Genomic DNA, 19088 nt, shown 5'->3' with positions numbered 1-19088 from the left:
TTTGTGTGTTACAGGCCCAGGCAGACTTGGAGTTAAATAAACGGAACAGAGATGGACTGACCCCACTGATGCTGGCTGTAAGGGATGTGGATCTGTTTGAAGGACTGGAGATGTCATGGGAATATCAACCTGTGGAAGTGGTGAAGGAACTTATGTCTTTTCCAGCGTAAGGACACAAATTTCAACTAAATTTTGTCAATCCCTTCTTGGGATTTGCACTGGGAATGCAAAATATTAGAAAACAAATAGAAATGCAATGTATTTGGAATATGTAAAATTGTTATTTTGGAATTTAAAATATATAAATGGAATTTAATATGAATGGTGATTTAAGATTTGGGCAGTCGTGGCCTAATGGTTAGCGTGTCGGACTTGTAATCCGAAGGTCGTGGGTTCGAGTCTCAGGTCCGGCAAGGATTGTAGGTGGGGGAGTGAATAACCAACACTCTCTCTCCACCCTCAATACCAAGACTGAGGTGAGACCCTTGAGCAAGGCACCGAACCCCCAACTGCTCCCTGGGTGCCATCATTGGCTGCCCACTGCTCTGGGTGTATGTTCACTACTGTGTGTGTGCACTTGGATGGGTTAAATACAGAGCACAAATTCCAAGTATGGGTCACCATTCTTGGCCACACACCCCTTTCCTTTCCCTTTAATCGGCCTCTCTCATTAAGAATAGTCACTAATCCACCTGCTCTGATTTCCAGTGATATGAAGATCCTTGATGGAAAAGGTCATATGGCTCTGTGGTACGCCTCTCAGATCAAGAGCACCAAGAATGAAGAACTCTTCCACATAATGGATTCTTCAATGCAAACAGGTAAAACACTACATATTCCCTTTATTTTGCAATGTGGAAGTAAGCTATTTTCTGTGAAAGTGCAGTATATGGTAAATCTAATAAGGTGGATAAATTTTTTTTATCTTCATAAATAATGTAATAGATCTACATTGTGTGTAATCATTTAATATTTTATTTATAGTCTAATCAATGTTTTCATTGAAGTTATTTGTCAAGCATGTGAATGCAGTGGTACCAGCAATACCAGTTATAACATTTAATTTGAAACACTGTTTATAGATTTATACCACTGTTTAAACAGTTTTATAAGAAAAAACATTAATTTATCTGTAGTGCAATTCTTTAGAAACCTGTTTATGTTATCAATGAGATGACTTATTTTAGTATTTGTATTGTATTTTGGAGAAACAATATTCACGTGTCTGGACACCTCTTACTGGCCAACGAGTCCTTCTGTACTCCCAAGCTGCTCTCCTACACGTGGCTGCTTGACACCAGATTCAGATGGGATGAAGGTCAGGTGCTCTCACTTCTTACTCATTATATATAATGAATCTTGGCAGTGTGGCATGTGAACAAAAGCATACAAACATAATGACGGCATAAACAGAGTCAAATAATAAATAAGGCTCAGTGGGATTGTAAATGCATAGCCAATTAAATGTAGTTTATTTTCTCTGAAATGTTTTGATTAAGCCCTTCATGTCGTTTCATTTGGCTGTGCATTGGTCACAGGCATCACAGCTGGCTAATGATGGTGTTATTTGATTGAATAGATGGCCTCCAGATGGTCAGTAGTCAACAGGTGAATGTGTCATGTGATTCTGTGAAAGGTTATTGTAAGGGACAGCCAACCTCACCGCTTTTGTTTCTTGCTACATACCAGCCGTGTCACGGATAAACTTTCCTTTACTGAACTTTTTTTTGCTTTGCAGAAAGATTCAGCTGAGATTATCATGGCACAAAAGGATCATGCAGACATCCACCAAGGTCAGTCAACAACTAGACTTGTTCATTGTTAATCCTAGAAGACAGATTTTAGTGTCATAGGTACACCTGCACGATCATTATAGAATGACAGCGACTCTTTGTCCACCCACACACACACACAGCCATCTCAGCCCATCCCTCAGAGAATCCATGACAATAGGAGGGATGTGTCTGACTCTGCTTTTTGGGCTCATCTGTTTCAAATGAGTCAGACTACACAAAGGTATCCACCTGAGAACCTCTGACATTCACAGATAAGGCTTATGCAAGACTCACAGGAACAGAAAACATTTGGTTTCACTGAAGCTTGGGCTAATTTAGAGGACTGACTATGTGAAAGGTACATTTTGTATATATATTTAATTTACAAGTTGTGTGTATATATGCTCAGTTCAAAGATTTGGTCTTTAAAATGTTTTTGAAAGACAATTTACAATTCAAAACAGCTGTTTTTCTTTGTCATTTATTTTAAAATGTAAATTATTCCTGATGGCAAAGTTTAATTTGAAGTAGTCATTACTCCAAAACCTTTTTATATATAAAAGGAAAATATATACATTCTGGTATTTAAGAAAAAAAAAAAAAAAAAAAAAAAAAAAGTATATACATTTTTCATAATTCTCATCTCATCTCATTCTCCTTCAGTAATATAGGTGTTGTCAGTTTTTATATTAGCTCCGCAGCATAACTATGAGGACCATTTTACATGACCCTTTTGATCCAGAGTGTATTTGGCTGTCTGCAGATAACAGGATTTGCTTTGAGGGTTGGATGGAGCCATGGATAGACATCAGACAAGATGGCAGAGATGAGAAGCGGCGAAGCAGGTTAGCCAGCTGACCACATACCCATTCATCGCTTTTTCATCAAATTAAATTAGCATTCAGATAAACAAGAGAGCCAATCACAAGTCAACAAATCACACTTAAACACCACCAACAGCAGCAGCTGTGTAAACATAAAATGCACAGACAGCCTTCACAAACAATTTGCCTACATGAAACCTCATGTCCATTCAGTGGCTCTCTCTCATTTCTACACAAAGACTGTATAGAGGAGTACAGTTACAGGATCAAGCCGTTGTCAGCATAAGACTACAGTTCCAGGGTGTACCATTATCCAGAGAGAGAAGGGAGGAGAACTTGTCTAAGGAAGATTTAACTCTGCCCTCACTGCTAAGAAACATTCAGCATGAAGAAAAAGATATAGCTAATTTGTAAATGCTTTGAACAATGTGAACATGCTAATGTAAATACATTTTCACTTAGTCGGACATCATCCTTGCCTAGCCTATGGAACAAAAGAAAAGACTGGGGCAAAATAAGGTCCTTGCATCCATCACTCAGTTTGACTTCTTCCTCAATACCTGTTCTTCCTGCTGCTCATGGCACACAGCTCAGTAAGTCAGCACCAGTGCTAATGGACCCTCTTCTTGATGCAAGTGTGCTGCTGCAAGCACGAACTAACATTCATAATAGTAAGTATAGACAGTTGTTTATTGTGAAAGAATTTGCTTGCATTTAAAAAAAAAAAAAAAAAAAAAAAAGACACTGATAATTAGATGCATACAGAAATATGCACATACAGGACATGCATTTCCTGTAATGTGGTTTGACATTTCAATAAACAAGCACAGTAAGCCAAATGTAACTGGGTCCACAAGTTAAGGCTATTTCACATTGCACCGATAGATGCTAACCAATGCCAACAGACATGTTTGTCAGGTTTAGTCCAATCGATGTGTTACCCCTGTCAGCATCTGTTGCTGTGGGGTTACCTAGCCTGGGAACTAGCCTTTAGTGAAGCTGCATGCTATCCAGACTCGATATGCAAGGATGTACAAAAGTGTTTGTGGATTCACAGCCACAATCATTATGTTGCTCCCCAAACACACCAGTTAATCTTTGAGTGTTACCTAGTCTGAGTGGTTTCCCAATGCCCATGAAATCCAGCATTAACTGCTCTTTCTTATGAGACTGTAAGAGTTTCCAAAGAACATCTACAAGTAACATAAGAATCAAGAAGGGAAGTAATGCGAGTCTTGATCATTTTTGTTATGTAGAGACTGTTATTAGGTTTGTCTATGATCAAGGAGACATCTACTTGTATTGCCAGGAGCTTGCATTACAGTTAGAAAAACAGAATGGATTAAAAGAGAGTGAAGAACTCACCATTTTAGAGAACATAATCCTGACAGAGCAACATTTACCCCAGAAGTTTGCCTGTGGAGAGCTTCCACAGCTGTCTCCTCACCTAATCAGCTGTGTCTGAGAAGAATGAGTGTGGGAACTTAGGGAATTTTGTCATCAGAAGACCATGCATTTGAGGAGACCTTCACTAATACTTTGTACAATTCATAAGGTAGAGGATTACAGGATGCTCAAGAGGTAATTTTCAAACAAACATTCACTTAGTTAAGATAGCTGGAGGTAACTCTACTTTTATGTTTTAGTGTCTGTGTGCAACTTTGATTGTAATGAATGAAAAGCTTTGTTGAGAAGGTTGTCATGTGAAAGGCATATAATAAAAGTTTTCAATTAACTACAGGACTTGGAGGAGTTAACATAGGGGATGACGATAGTAGACAAAGGGTGAGGAAGCTTTTTTTCTTTTTTTACATTTCAACAACTGCAAAACCTCATGCCTTTAATACCATTTTGAATGTTGTGCTGTGATTTCCAGACACTACCTACTCTATGTTCAAAGTCACCTAAACATCTTGCTCCGCTGGACAATATATTCAGGAATGGCTCTGCACGTTCGAGTCTTGAGCACCCACTGCTCTTAAAACAAAGTAGCATCTTGCCCATCTCACCACAGTCCAGTAGAAGAATGGAAAGGATCTCCAGGCCGTCTTCCAGAAGATCCAGAGGCACCAGAGCAGGAAGTGAAGAGAGCAACTCCTGCAGCAGTAGTAGCCAAGAAGAAGATGAGACCGTGCCTCAAGATACACACAAGCTTGATGTGGACTTAGATAAGTCACTGAATCTGGAACTGGGGACCTATTTGGATTTTCAGGAATTTGTCAGTTCAGTAATACACAATACTAGAAAAGATATGACTTTAGACAACAAGAAAGGCTATTCATCTATCAAATCATTGACTGTCAGGGAAGTAGAGGATGAAATAAAATGCAAGTCTATTAAAACAACTGAATTTCAGATGAAGTCCCCAACTATGAACTTCTGCTCTGCCTCTCAAGAACCCCAAAGCATAATCAGACAAACACAACCTATAGACATAGGATCCGGTTTTATTGCAGGTGAAAAGCACCTCACCACTGTGAATACTGGTGTAGCAGAACAAACTTCACATGAAAAGAACAAACCAGTTAAGACGATCAAAAGAAGTGACAGTAAAGGCAAAACATCTATTCAGACAAATCAGTCATTCAATATTCTGGCACACAGAAAACAAAGTACTGTTAAAACCACAAGGGATAGGATAAATTCACCAATTCACTCAAAGATGCAACTCAGAGAAAGTAAACCCACCAGCCTAGTTATTGCAGGAGAGTCTACTAACAAATATTTGCCAAGAGCACCTTGTAAAAAAACTGCACATGAAGCCCCAACAGCAAGGGGGATCTCTGAACCTTTTCAACACATGAAGTTGAGTGATGACAAGAAAGTAAGCAGTAACAGCCAAAACCAACTTCACAGAGATTTAAGAAGTGCAAAAGCATCCAAAAAGCCAGCAAAAGGACCAGGACAGCAAACAAGGTCTGCTGTGGATTATGTCACTTACAATGACATGTTTCTGAAGATCAGTCAGGGAGATGAAGGTCCAGCAATCTACGAAATGTTTGCGACTCCGGTTTATGAAAATCTTAGAGTTGACAGTTCTGCAGAGAGAACCAGACAGGTCCATACAGCACTTCAAGTTAAAAGACAAACCAATGGAAAACTGAGGGGCCAAAAACCAGTGGAGGTTAACCGAAGGAAACAAGTTCAATCAGAAAGATCCAGTCGAAGTAAGTGCAGGCAACTCAAGCGGAGGGATAATATTACCAAAGGGATAAAGAAAAACCCACCTTCTTCAGAGAATAAATGCCATGGCCTTGTAACTTCTGCTTGTGGAGCTGTCCAGCAGAATAAATCTGAAATGCACATTGAGGGAGATGGAAGGGAATTATCAAGCGCAGAGAGACAACGTACTCCCATACTATCAGTGATTGAGGAAGTACTTTCCAACACTATATTCAAAACAAGTCTTATAAAGGAAATACATCAAGAGCAATCTCCAATTGATGCATGTGCCAAAAGCGAACCTGAAATGTCACATGAAACCAAATTGCCATCGCAGCCTCTTATCAATACCTGGACAAGTGATGGAACAGTCTCACCTGTGTACCACAGCTTTCTAGATGAGGTTGGCGATGGACCACTCACAGATGACCTGCTGAGGTCTTTGGCAAAGGAGTTGATCTCACTCGAGAGAAGAGATGTCAAAACACTCAAGACTGAAAAGGAAGATAGCACAGAGTTCAAACATAACGTGCCTTCAAGATTTAGAATTTTTTTAAATCAGGTAACATTCTAACATATTTCAGCTGTTCATCAACCAACCCTGCTCCTAGAGAGCTACTTTCCAATATAATTCAGACTACAACCCTGCTTAAGCACACCTACCAGTAGTTTACAAAGTAACCCTGAATATCTTGATGAGCTGGTTTAGATGTGTTTGACTGGGTTAGAGCTGAAATCTGCAGAATGATAGCTCTCCAAGAGCAGGGTTGGCTACCCCTTCGCTATTTTATGGGCCTTAACATTGAGTGTCTGTTGTCCATCAGGGTTCATCCTCAGGTGAACTGCATTACACTAATGGATCTTGCTCAGATGATGCCATCACATGGACAAAAGGAGAGGTTCTGGGTAAAGGAGCTTACGGAACAGTAAGTGTTTAAATGCAATCATTTTAAAGCACCCTTCTTAGCTTTAACGTAAACAATCATGATTTGCAAAAAGTTCTCCAAGTCTAATCAAATGTAAAGCTTTTGTAGTTTCACGTTTTATTTTATATTACTATTCATAGGTGTATTGTGGGCTAACCAGTCAAGGTCAGCTGATTGCAGTAAAACAAGTGGCACTGGATGCTTCAACTTCAGAGATGGCAGAAAAAGAGTATGAACGCCTTGAGAGAGAAGTGGATCTTCTTAAGACCCTTCATCACAATAACATTGTTGGTTTCTTGGGCACAGCTCTCTTTGAGAATACTGTAAACATCTTCATGGAGTATGTTCCAGGTGGCTCCATCTCAAATATTTTGAGCCGGTTTGGACCCTTGCCAGAGAAGGTCTTTGTTCTATACACTAGACAAATTCTGGAAGGTGTTGCCTATCTTCATGCTAACAGGGTCATCCATAGAGATCTGAAGGGGAACAACATTATGCTTATGCCCAACGGAGTGGTCAAGCTAATCGACTTTGGTTGCGCTCGTCGTCTTAGCTGTCTTCAGACTTCAACTGGAAGTAAGAGTGACCTTCTGAAGTCTGTGCATGGTACCCCGTACTGGATGGCACCAGAGGTGATAAGTGCGACAGGTCATGGACGAAAATCAGACATCTGGAGCATTGGCTGCACTGTGTATGAAATGGCCACAGGAAAGCCACCCCTTGCTCACATGAACAAGATGGCTGCCCTCTTTTACATTGGGGCTCAAAAGGGCTTAATGCCATCTCTGACTGATGACTTCTCTACACATGCAAAGGGCTTTGTCAAGGCTTGCCTAACCAGGCAATTTTCTTTTACTCAGAAATTAAATGTTTGCTCTGGTTATTTTGTGCAAATGTTTTATTTTGTTGTATATTGTATTTGTTGTATAGATGCGATAGTTGTCGTGTTGCGCCACAACAGCTAATGTCTGTCTAGACTGGACGCGACAAAGCAGCCATTAAAAATTATTTGAACTTTGTGTCAGTACATCATAAATAGAACGAGGCATCAGTTTACTGTCGGGGATTTGTCGTGTCGCATCCAGTGCAGACAGCGTCACTGATTATAATGGGGCCTGTGGTATTTTTTTGCGCTGCGCCGCTCGCATCCGGTATAGACATGGTGTAAGTTCTCCACACATTATCCTTTGTTATGTAACAGTGGAACAATTTTCCTCTTTGCAGAGATCCAAAGCAACGACCTTCTGCAGAGGAACTGTTAAGACATCCATTCATCTCTCATCACAGCCAGGCCTGCAATAGGCCAACGAACTGAAAACTTAATTCACCAAATCAAAAAGTGACTTTTAAAAACAATGATACAAAGCAAACTGACATTGTGAGGCAACATAATTTAACATGGAGAAAAATGTAATCTATAAAAATAACAGTGAAGATCTGAAAATAGTTATTTGACAAATGTGCCAATAAGTTCTTAACGCATAAATGATCACATAAAGACTGAGGTTAAGGTAGTGGAACCATGGAATTTATTATTAAATCTAAATAAAATTTGGAAAAGACAAAAAAAAAAAAAAAAAAGTGCCAGGGTTTGCACTTGCCTTATCCAACTGCAAATTCAGCGATCCAAAGTAAAATGATGATTTGTACAATGCTGAACTTATTTACCAATATCTTCACACTAAAAAGAATCAAAATCAAAAAACAAAACCATTCATTCATACTCTGAAATAATGTTAAGGGCCTGTGAAAGCCCAGATCTCTTTGGATCAGCACTGTGATAATGAACTCAATCTCCTTTTACCCACGTATGTTTCTGGTCATTTGTTACTGACTTAAAGAGTTGCACAAAATAGGCTACTGCTTCAAGCCAAGAAATATATAAAATGCACTTCACAGCGAAGGTTATGTAAACTTCATAGAACTATACTTTTTGAGGCACAGCCTTTGGCATCCAGCTTAAGGTAATCCTGAAGGTCAAAAAAGGTACAAATTGCATGGCCCCTGACAACATGCCAGGTAATTGGCAGGGTGTGGATTTCCTGCTAGTTCACCCTCTCCTGATAGCAACATGGAACACCAGTTCTAGAGCACATCACTGGAACGCTGTGCTAGAAATGCCAATGTGATAGATTCTAACACTGAGTCACAAAATCCCCCCTACCCCAATATATTTATATATATTTTACAAGCAGCTCCAAACCTGAGAAGTTATGGTACAGCTTTTAACATACGAGAATGTATGTAAATTTTTCTTCACAATCAGTAAACAACTATCTCATCCCTTTCATTATTAACATGCAGCTCACACAGAAGGTCTCAGATGAGGGGAAAGGAAACAAAGAAACATTCAAGGAACTATGGAACTTAAATCTTGATTCTGCATTCCTTCTACTAACTTTGTTTAACAAATGAGAGGGACGTCAGTCAATTTAGAGGGTGCTTTCAGTCTTATAAATTTTCTTGTGGCAAAAACTTTCATCACTCATTACACTTTTATCATAAAGTTTTTTTTCTCTTTTTTTTTTTACTATAATGGCCCTGACATTCATATACTGGCTCACGCATTCATACAGACTGCTCGTGAGGGAATACTGAGGAAAGCAGCAGTTATACAGAGATGGCGAGACTGAACCGAACTGCCAGAAGATCGGGAAGCATTTTTATTGTCTTTCTCTTACTCTTCACATTCTTGTTCTTTTCCTCTTCCTAATAATGAAATCTATGCTTGATTTTCTTTTATATTTTATCCTCTTTCCTATCAGTTCAAGAGTCCATTCCTTGGGCACTTAACAGCGAGTCAAGCGTGTCAAAAGTATCTTTGTAGTCTGTGTGTAGGCCATTAGCTAGGCCGGCGCCCTCAGGGCCATGGCTCTCCACTGGTTTCCTGTCCAGTTTCACTAGGGTGCTGAGATGTCCGTAGCCCACCTGGTATGTGACAGGGGGAGGGGGAAGGGAAGGTTAAGAACAGAGCTGTGAGATGACACACACTGCTGAACAGAGGAACAATGAGAGGAACTACCTGCACCGCCTTTGGAGCTTTTGTTCTTTTTGGAGTGGTGATTGTAGCTGGCTTCGGGGTTCACCCTCTTGCGTGAGGAACTGGAAGCTGAGCTTGTGCCATCGCCACCTATTGGGCTCCGAAGGGCCGAACCAGATGCGGGTGCCTCAAGGCTGCTCCTGCCGTTGCCGCTATGTGTGTGCGTGTGTGAGTGGCCATGTTTGTGATGGTGACGATGGGCTGAGTGGTCTCTGTGTTTCTCCTTGCTCACAAGTGGGCTGGAATGTTTGCTCTTTGCAGCACCCTCGTCAGAAGAGCTGTGCCTCTCAGAGGAGACCTTTATTTTCATTTTTAGCTCCTCCTTACTTGATCCCCCCTTCTCGCTCTGGGAGGGGACCGGAAGACGCAGTTTTAAAGAGCTCCCTTTCTCGCGTTTGTCCTGGAGCTTGTCCTGCCCAGGGACGGGCAGCTTCATCTTCAGGGGCGAGGCAGTGGTGGCTCCTGCTCCCAGCTGCCCGTGAGACAGGTGCTTGCGGTGATCCGTCTGAGCAACATAGACCTCTGTCTCCACGTTCTGCTGCTCTTGCCTGCGTTTCTGCACAGCCAGCTCAGCAGTGTGTTTCTCCCTGTACTTGTCCAGAGACATTTTCTGTGTGGGTGCTGCAGGTGGAGGATAGGCCGTGGCCTGGTGCTTCGCCCCACCGCTGACCTTGTGTTCGTGTTTGGCAGGGTTGAATTCTACGCTTTTGTCAGGCCGGTGTGGATGCATAGAACTGTGTGGGGGAAGTTGTTTGACAGAATACTGGTCTGAGCGCACTTGGTCCTGAGGCCAATCACTGGGGGCGGTGTAAGTGTATGAGGTTCCCTGCATGTTGGCAATGGAATCAAGAGAGAGACTGCTGCTTAAGTTGCTTGGCAGGGTCACTGGAAAAGATGCTGAGGCTTTGGAGAATGCTGTATTTGTAGAAACCCCAGGAAGGGCATCCATCAAGGACATGTCCTGGGTTAATGAAGGTCCCGCTAAAGAGCTGCTGTCTGAGGCCTGACCATCTGATTTGGGCTTCTTAGCAGCTTGTGTAGCCTAGAAATAAACACAACAACAACTATGTGTTATCCAAATTAACCAATGTAAAGACTAGGGGTGGGAATCTTCAGGCACTTCATGATCTGATCCGATTCCGAGAGTCACGATCCGATTCCAAAACTATTCTTGATCTACATTTTTTCCCCCAATTAATTCTTCTGCTGTGCAAATACATCTTTACAACTTTACATCTCAACCAAAATTGCAGTTTCTATGCTTTTTGTTTATAGTTGGAATCTCTGTGTGTCAGTACTGCCATCTTAAAAGGGTGCGGTTTCATGATTCAATTCAATTACGATTATCATTATCAACTCAATATCAGGATGCGTCACACTCTGTTTTCAATATTAGCCTACTGCACAAGGCAACATTTTCATTTCAATTTTAAATCAAATTTATTTTGTGCAAAATTTACTTTTTTTATTATATAAGCAGGCTACATTTTAAAACAAGGGGACCTATTATGCAAAAATCACTTTTATAAGGTGTTTGAACAAGTTGTGTGGCCGCCCACTAATTTTTTAATAAAACCAATAAATCATAAACAGTTTCTCCAAAAGAGCCGTTTCAGATTCTCCCTCTCTTCACGTCACTGAGGTTGAAAAGTCCCACCCATTTGTGATGCTCTCTGCCCTATTAGCATAAACACAGCCCTGAGTGAGAAGCTGCGGTCTGCCATTACTGAAGATATACAATGTCAGCGCCAAAGAGGCTTTACAAGTGTTGTGTTTTGGGATGCACTAATGAACATAGGAGTCGCCATAATCTTCCCCCATCTGAGCCGAGGACACTGTGGTTAAATTTAATTTTCGATGGAAAATCACAGAAAAAATGGGTAACGTCTCCTACAAGTTTAGGAATTAATACCAACGCTTTGTGCGCGAACGTCAGCTCCAGACAAAGTAAGTATCATGCTTTTGTTTTCCAAATTGCCTTTCAGAAAGAGCTTCTTTGCACTCTGTAAGGCTAATGTAAGGCAACAGCTCATTTGCATTAAAGCAACATAATCTCATACAGTGCGTTTGGGCTCATACCCTAAAAGTGTCAATTTTAACAAACTATAAAAAATGATCTGTGGGTATTTTGAGCTAAAACTTCACATATAAGCTCTGGGGACACCAGAGACTTATTTTACATCTTGTAAAAAGGGGCATAATAGGTCCCCTTTAAAATAAGTGTTCTTTAAGTATCCAAAAGTTTACAGACAATAGTTATGGGTTTTTCTTTTTTCCTCCGCATTATTGCCATTTGATTATTACTGATGAGATCAGACAGTGGCAGCTTTAACAGGCCACATTTAGACTAATGCACAGATCTATTTTGATATATCAGATGTTTTGTCCTGCTCTGAAAACTAAACTGACTGTGTGTACATAAATTTAGTAAAAAAGTATTTGAAAATGCAAGTGCATTTAACCGCTGCGGCAATCGAACTTCAGGACAAACAAACACAAAGCGCACGTTAAAGTCTGTCAGTGCGTGAGTTTCGTGCATCTAATAGTACTGCATTCCAAACGGTATAAATGAAAGCATATCTAAAGTAAAACACGGCGGGTGGAAGTACACACTGTCAAGCAATGTGAACGTGTCTCACAGCGCAAATTCTGTGCAATGAAGCCTGCAGCGTCTCTAGCGTGCACACGTGCCATATGCGGGGGAAAAAAAACAAGCTCAAAATCCATTCTGATATATTCAGAATCGATTTTTTTCTCCCAACCCTAGACACCAAATGCATGACTTATCTATTCTTATCACTTACCCTCCAGTTACGAATCCTCTTCAACCTGCTGGGTGTCTTCTCTAATATTTGCAGAAACTCGTGGGTCAGTTCTACAACAAAATTTCAAATGAATATAAATCATGGGTTATTTACAAATAGGGCAAAATGAGCCTTACATGGTAATTAAGCAATTAAGTAATTAAGGAAGGCCCATTTACCATCAAGAAGTTCAAGTGTAACTGAGCTGTCCACATACTCCCACCAGTGCTTTCCATCGGTGGAAACAGGGATCTCCCAGTTGGACCACTTGCAGGCCAGGTGAATGCAGACGCAGGCGATGACTGTGGGCTTGTACTGCAAGCAGAAGGTTGTGAGGTGCAGACTGCAAGAGCAGCACATTATGGAGGAAGAAAAAAACAACAAAGAAAGAGCAAAAAAATGATCAGTCACTGAGCAGATAGAAGGCAGTGTCTAGAGAACAACATCTAGAGAATACTATTATGGAAGCATAGAAGCCACTAAGATATTCCCCAGTTGTGAGTAACATACTTCAAAAATTTACCTGCACAGTTCGGAAACTGCTTGATTTAGCACCTTGCAATTTATTCACATTTTACAATTTAGAAAGTCCCCCCCCACCAAATTTACAGTTCATGCTTTGTGCTCTAAAAAAAAAGGTAGACGGTATTTTACAATGGGTACAAACTGAAGGGCAAAAGCCAACAAGAGGAAGGGAAGCACCGATTTTTTTTTTTTTTACTTAAAAAGCAGGATCACTAAAGTTATCAGTGTAAAGATAACACAGACTGGCATAAGAGGAAATGGTCTATTAGGCCTAATAGACAGTGCAATAGAGTGCAATCCGCCAATTCTGATCAGCAGCTGATCAATTGTATCAGCCCTACATTTTAAGTTTAGAATAGCAGTAGAAAGTTTAAAAATTTACTTTGTGGAATTCAATCTGTGCAAGCAAAAAAAATAAAAAATAAAATAATGTTTGTTACTCATAATCAAGGATAAATTTGATACTATTGACATATTACTGTACATTCAATAACAGGCATAAAAGCCTGCAGTCAACAGAATCATAGGAAACAATAAAGCAAGCAAGCATATGGTTACCATCCATATTTACCACATAAGAATTGCAAGCCCACATAAAAACAAAGCAGGGCTGACTGTTTGGCCTCATTAAGTGCTTATTCCTTAATCTTTGTAAACTTGTCAACATCTCTAAAAACAATGTTAGAATTTTAAAGTATGGAAGGTAGTTACTTTTTCTGCTAGGGAAAAAAAGGAAATTCATCTGAACTACATCAATAGTCCCTGAAGAAAAATGCTAACAATCTTTTAGCGATCTTTTAACAATCTGACATTGAACATAGTAGTGTTGTACTGACATTTGAGACAAATAAAAATAAAATGAAGCCTCAGTCAAAGCTGGATGGTAACCCGGTGCTACAGAACAGAATCAATGTTTGGACATGGGGTAAGAGGAGCCTTTAAATTCTAATGCAACAAAGACAAACGATACCTGCAACATTCATTAATTGCTTTAGCTATAGGTGATCAAGACCTAAAAAAACAGCCTCTACTTGAATTTAAAAGAATAAAAAAAGAAAATGCAAGGAAAAACACACAAGGGAATAAAAATTATGAGGTGCATCCAGCATCAGACACATTGGCCATACAAAACTGGGGTTGATTTATAAGTTAAGTTCCATTAATTGTGTTTCAAAACCTATACAGTCCACATCCTTTGGGTAACATACTCTTGTTTGAGGGCAAAACAAAAGCCCCCCCCCAAAAAAAACCTTGATGGCCACATTATTTTCAGACCATGTGTTGAACATATGCCGCTCTAGTCCCATGTTCAGACATCGTATACAATGCTGAGGTATCCCTAAGCAAACAAGGGGGCAAACACTAATGACAGCTAACCTGATTTAAAAATAATGAAGACAATAACTATACAAAGAGGGACAAACAAAAACAACAACAAAAATCCTCTATTTGATTACATTACAATGATGACTACACCCTTTAAGGACCTTTTGTTACACGCCTGAGATCAACAACTTTTCAAGATTATAATGGGTATAAAAATACATAGCCAATGAAACCGCTATTTCAATTAAAAAAAGAAAACCAAACAGGTCCTTAATGGGTTTATTTGCATTAAAACAGATAATTCACAACGGAAGCACAACAGATGTCTGTATCTCAAAATCAATTCAGGCATTGAATGACAAAAACAAATTAAAATAAATAAAAAATGTACTTCTAAATAGTCTGAATACAAAAGACCAAAACAAAGGTTCAATTATCACTTTGAGAATAACAAAATCATAGGAAAAAACAAAGGGCTCTGGGTACTTACCGTGAGGACTTCTATGTAATGTTTACATCTGTGTAATCTTTAGCTGCTATTCAGGCTACCAAAGTGTCTTTTTTAGACAAATGCACTTCTGTAACCGAGCAAACGTGAGGTTCAAGAGCACCACTACACTTCACATTGTGCATTCAACCCCTCTGTGCCAACAATGATCCCCCGTACAATACACCGCACTGCAACCGGGGCCGGTGCCACCGAACCCCCTCCCCACCCTGCTCTGAGGGGATGTTTGAGAGGGGGGGGCGTCCCAGTAGCCACCGGTGCAAGGAGGGTGTTGGACACTGGTAGGGTACCCTGCAGTAAAGGAAGCTATAGTGTGCAGTCACAGTGCAACAAATGAGGTTCTGGATAACAACCTGTTGGTAGCCATGAAATAGGAAGTCTGTGCCAGATCCTTGCTTGCTGTGAAAGTAAACAGAGAGAGAGAGATAATGGCAAAAGAATGAGAGCGAGTAAAACTATAGAGACGAATAAGACATAACACATTTACCCTCAACACAGTGAGGTTTACCTCTCCATGAACTGCATGCTTAGCCATAGTTTGATTCAAAGATTAAGTAAGCACTGTTTAATATCTAAAGTTGATTGCAGAGAGCATGTGAAGGAAAATCTATACCTCGCACTAGCTGGGAACATTTCACTACATCAGTGTGTGGATGTTCAATTGTTATTTCAAAGCCTGCAATATAAAGCACACGGATTTCATTCAACGCTGAATCACACTGCTATCAACACCTGTGGATTATGAAAGATAACCATGCATTAGTTAGAACAAAGCTTTTAAAACAATGTGGAATTGCTGAGATGATACCCATGTTTCATGCTGATAAATAACATTCCAGATTAACTGAAAATCATTTTGTCTTCCTTGCAACAACATTTAAATTCATCATTCTGGAGAATTTAGTCATGATGATACAACTTTTCAGGCAAATACTGGAAATGCTTTTTTGATTTTCTCAAAAGTGACCCACTGTCAGCAAATCTTCTATGTCCACTCTAATATTCAGTTGAAAGAAACCTCCTTCTATAGACTTACCTAAAGTCTGCAGCACTATGGTTTCAAGTATCACCAGCTCTTGAGCTTGCTGGAGGTATGCCTGAAGTTCAATAGACAATCATTACATGAGGCTTGTAATGTGTCTTTCTGTATCTTCAACCCATAAACTGAATTCTCTGCACTCTTCCAATTACAGGCAACAATTGTTTGCCACACAATTATTTTCTATTTGTCTTTTTCAAGACAAATTTCTCATTCAAGAGAGATTTCTGTCCCAGCACTGACATGCTGGATGTCTAATGTCAGTGTCTCACTAGTCCATTTTCAGATGTGAGCCTCATTTACGTTGTTGCTTGAGAATCGAAGGGAGTCACGGGTTCTGTGAGATTAACATGAACGGGAAAGAAATAACAGAGGCATTTATTTAATCTGTCTCCCCTCTGTCATTCTTAAAGGAATAGTTCGCTCAAAAATGAAAACTCATTTACTCACCCGCATGTTGTTCCAAAGCCATAAGAGATTAGTTTATCTTCAAAACAAATGTAAATATTTCTGGATTTCTGGAAATGGATCTCTGACCCTCCATTGAAAGTTCATTAATTCATTCAAAACTTTCAAATGTGGTCAGGGGAACTTGCGTGACGAGATCAAACCTCATTGGTGTCAAGCAAGCATGATTGAGCTTTCTTTAACCATGTTTGATACGCTTTATGTAAACGTGGTTAATGTTTATATGTGTACAATAGCTGAAAATAAATGTATTCAATTATGATCGCTTCATCAACTTTTTAAAGTTTTGGGTGAATACTTGAAATAGAGGCAAAAAAAATCATATTTCATTAAACATCTTTTATTTAGATATATTTATTTATTATCATTTGTGTTTTGAACATGAACACAAATCTTATGGGTTTGGAACAAGAGGTTGAGTTAATGATATTTTATTTTTATTTTTTGGGGGGTGAACTAAACTTTTAATTAGTGTATGTGACAGACATGTGACAAAAGAGGACAAGATTTTTAAAACCGCTGAAACCCTAATCAAAGTCAAGTTGTTTGGAGTTGACTAGTGAGACGCCTGATTCTGTAGTGACAATGTAAACACTCTCATGGATGCAAGTGTAGCAGAAATGATCCAGTGTGATGAAAAGGTTGAGGAAATTAAAGAAGAAAATAAAAAAACAATAATACTTCAGACTTACATTACTCTTTGTATCCAGTGGAGGCTCCTGGGGGTTTAAACACGCATGCGCTACTTTAATGACATGTTCGAGTTTCCGTGGTTGCTCTTCAACTTTTGCAGCCAGAAATAATGTCGTTGGGGAGATGGTCTGGAGAGGAAAGAAAAAATGTCACGGTCGTGTCAAAAGATGCAAGCCTACTTTAAAAAGTTATTTCACTCAAAATGAAAATTCTGTCATTTACTCTTATGTTGTTCCAAACCCATAAGATCTTAATTCATCTTCAAAACACAAATGAAGATACTTTTAAAGGGATAGTTCACCCAAAAATGAAATTCTGGTTACAAACTATCTTCAGAATATCTTCCTTTGTGTTCGGCAGAACAAAGAAATTCATACAGGTTTGTAACTACTTGATGAGTAAATGATGAATTTTCATTTTTGGGTGAACTATCCCTTTAAATGTGCAGTTTAGTATTCTGACCCAATCGCTTTAAATTAACAGACTTAATTTAGGCTTTTATTCATATAGTACCATTGAGTTTTGTTCTGAGGTTCATTGCTGTGGGTAACACAGAGTTGTATAATGTATCTATTTCACTTTCATTTTGGAAACCGCATTAACAGTTGCACTGAAAGACCATCCTACATGGCTCATGCATTTTCATATGGTTGAAAAGTGTATATATGCAATAGATGCAGGCAGTGTGGATGGAAACACTTACATTTCTGTGGAATTTGGTGAAAGAGTGGTACATATAAAATCTGTGCATGTAAACAATGGCAGTATTTATTGTGAGTTGAGAACTGATGTTTAGAGTTAAGGAATGTTACGTAGGGTTACGTAACTTAAGCCATTTACTAACGGAACGTATTACGAATACTTTAGGTATTCGCGTGTCGTACAAATACAAGTTTCCAGAAATACCAATACTAATATTTTTAAACAAACGTCAAAATATTTACATAAATAATTCAGTGACAGGGTTTAGTAGTGCAGAACGGCTTTAATATTTACGGTAACCGGCCTGCTCGCGTGCCACTGACATCACAAATGTGCCTGAGCTACTTGAACATAAACAACAAATTCAACTACCTCATTATTGTGTTACATATAGATGATATGTAGATAGATTTATAAATCGAAGGTTAATCATTTATATAACATTAACATTAATCAGCAAGCGCCTGCCCTAGACTAAGTGCGTGCTGCTACCATAAGTGGGGTTCATTGTCAACCTCATAATTTCAGCCGAGTTCAGAGTTATTACAGATAGTCATGGTACACAAAAATTATAGATATTATCGGTGTGAAGGCGCCACAAACAACAGTCACAGCGAGAGACAGAAACGGGCCTGCTGCTGTTGATAAGCGCGTCTGAAGGATACACATTTAGTCTCTGGCCCATGTCCTGAATAAGATTCGCGGCTTGCTGTCGATACGACAGCTCTCTGTCTGGCTCCACTCCGCAGCGGCGGGACGGGGTGTTTTCGAGCTGTTCCCGGGTAAAAAACCATTTGGACGATGATCCCCGGCACGCCGCCATTACCGTCCAGCAGACGAACAGAGAACGAGCGTCACGTACGCGGTGCGTCAAGTCCTTGACGTACGTCTCACAACGCGGTTCTGCTGGGAACTGTAGTTTTACTTTCGCTCATAGTGTTATTGTTAATATCGTTATCAAGTATAGCCCTATTCGCACGGTATTAGTATTACCTGGTGACCTCCAGTCATTTGTAATAATTGCGGAGGTTGTCTGTGATTTTAATCCCGTGCGAATCGGCCATGTCTGTAATTTGTAAAGTAAAAATTCCCCCGCAAATGACCTACAATATTTCGCCGAACACCGAGGTCCTGTGATAATATTAGTCCCGTGCGAATCGGCATCTCTGTGATTTGGCCAGAATTTGGCGGGTCGTATATCATTTTTCAAGGTTTTTGTTTCCTGTGCGCCTTTTTATCAATTTTTCGCAAAGAATGGAGCTGCAATGGAGTGTTTGATAGTATTTTGGGTGCTGT

The 19088-nt window shown here is 39.7% G+C and overlaps 1 pseudogene across 1 annotated transcript; it reads right to left on the bottom strand.

The window, feature by feature from the left end:
• Positions 1-8201: 8201 nt before the first annotated feature.
• LOC306877336 (cyclin-T2-like) lies at positions 8202-18706 on the bottom strand (annotated as a pseudogene). The gene is made up of 9 exons (XR_013785853.1): positions 18458-18706; positions 17794-17875; positions 17090-17218; positions 15927-15987; positions 15504-15566; positions 15244-15289; positions 12711-12874; positions 12532-12602; positions 8202-10769 (listed from the first exon to the last, which is right to left on the bottom strand). The product of XR_013785853.1 is annotated as a cyclin-T2-like (transcript).
• Positions 18707-19088: the final 382 nt, after the last annotated feature.

This window comes from Barbus barbus (genome assembly GCF_936440315.1).
Source record: "Barbus barbus genome assembly, chromosome: 11".
Classification (NCBI taxonomy): domain Eukaryota; kingdom Metazoa; phylum Chordata; class Actinopteri; order Cypriniformes; family Cyprinidae; genus Barbus; species Barbus barbus.
The sequence above is the reverse complement of the archived record's forward strand: the minus strand, read 5'-3'. Positions and strand labels throughout refer to the sequence as shown.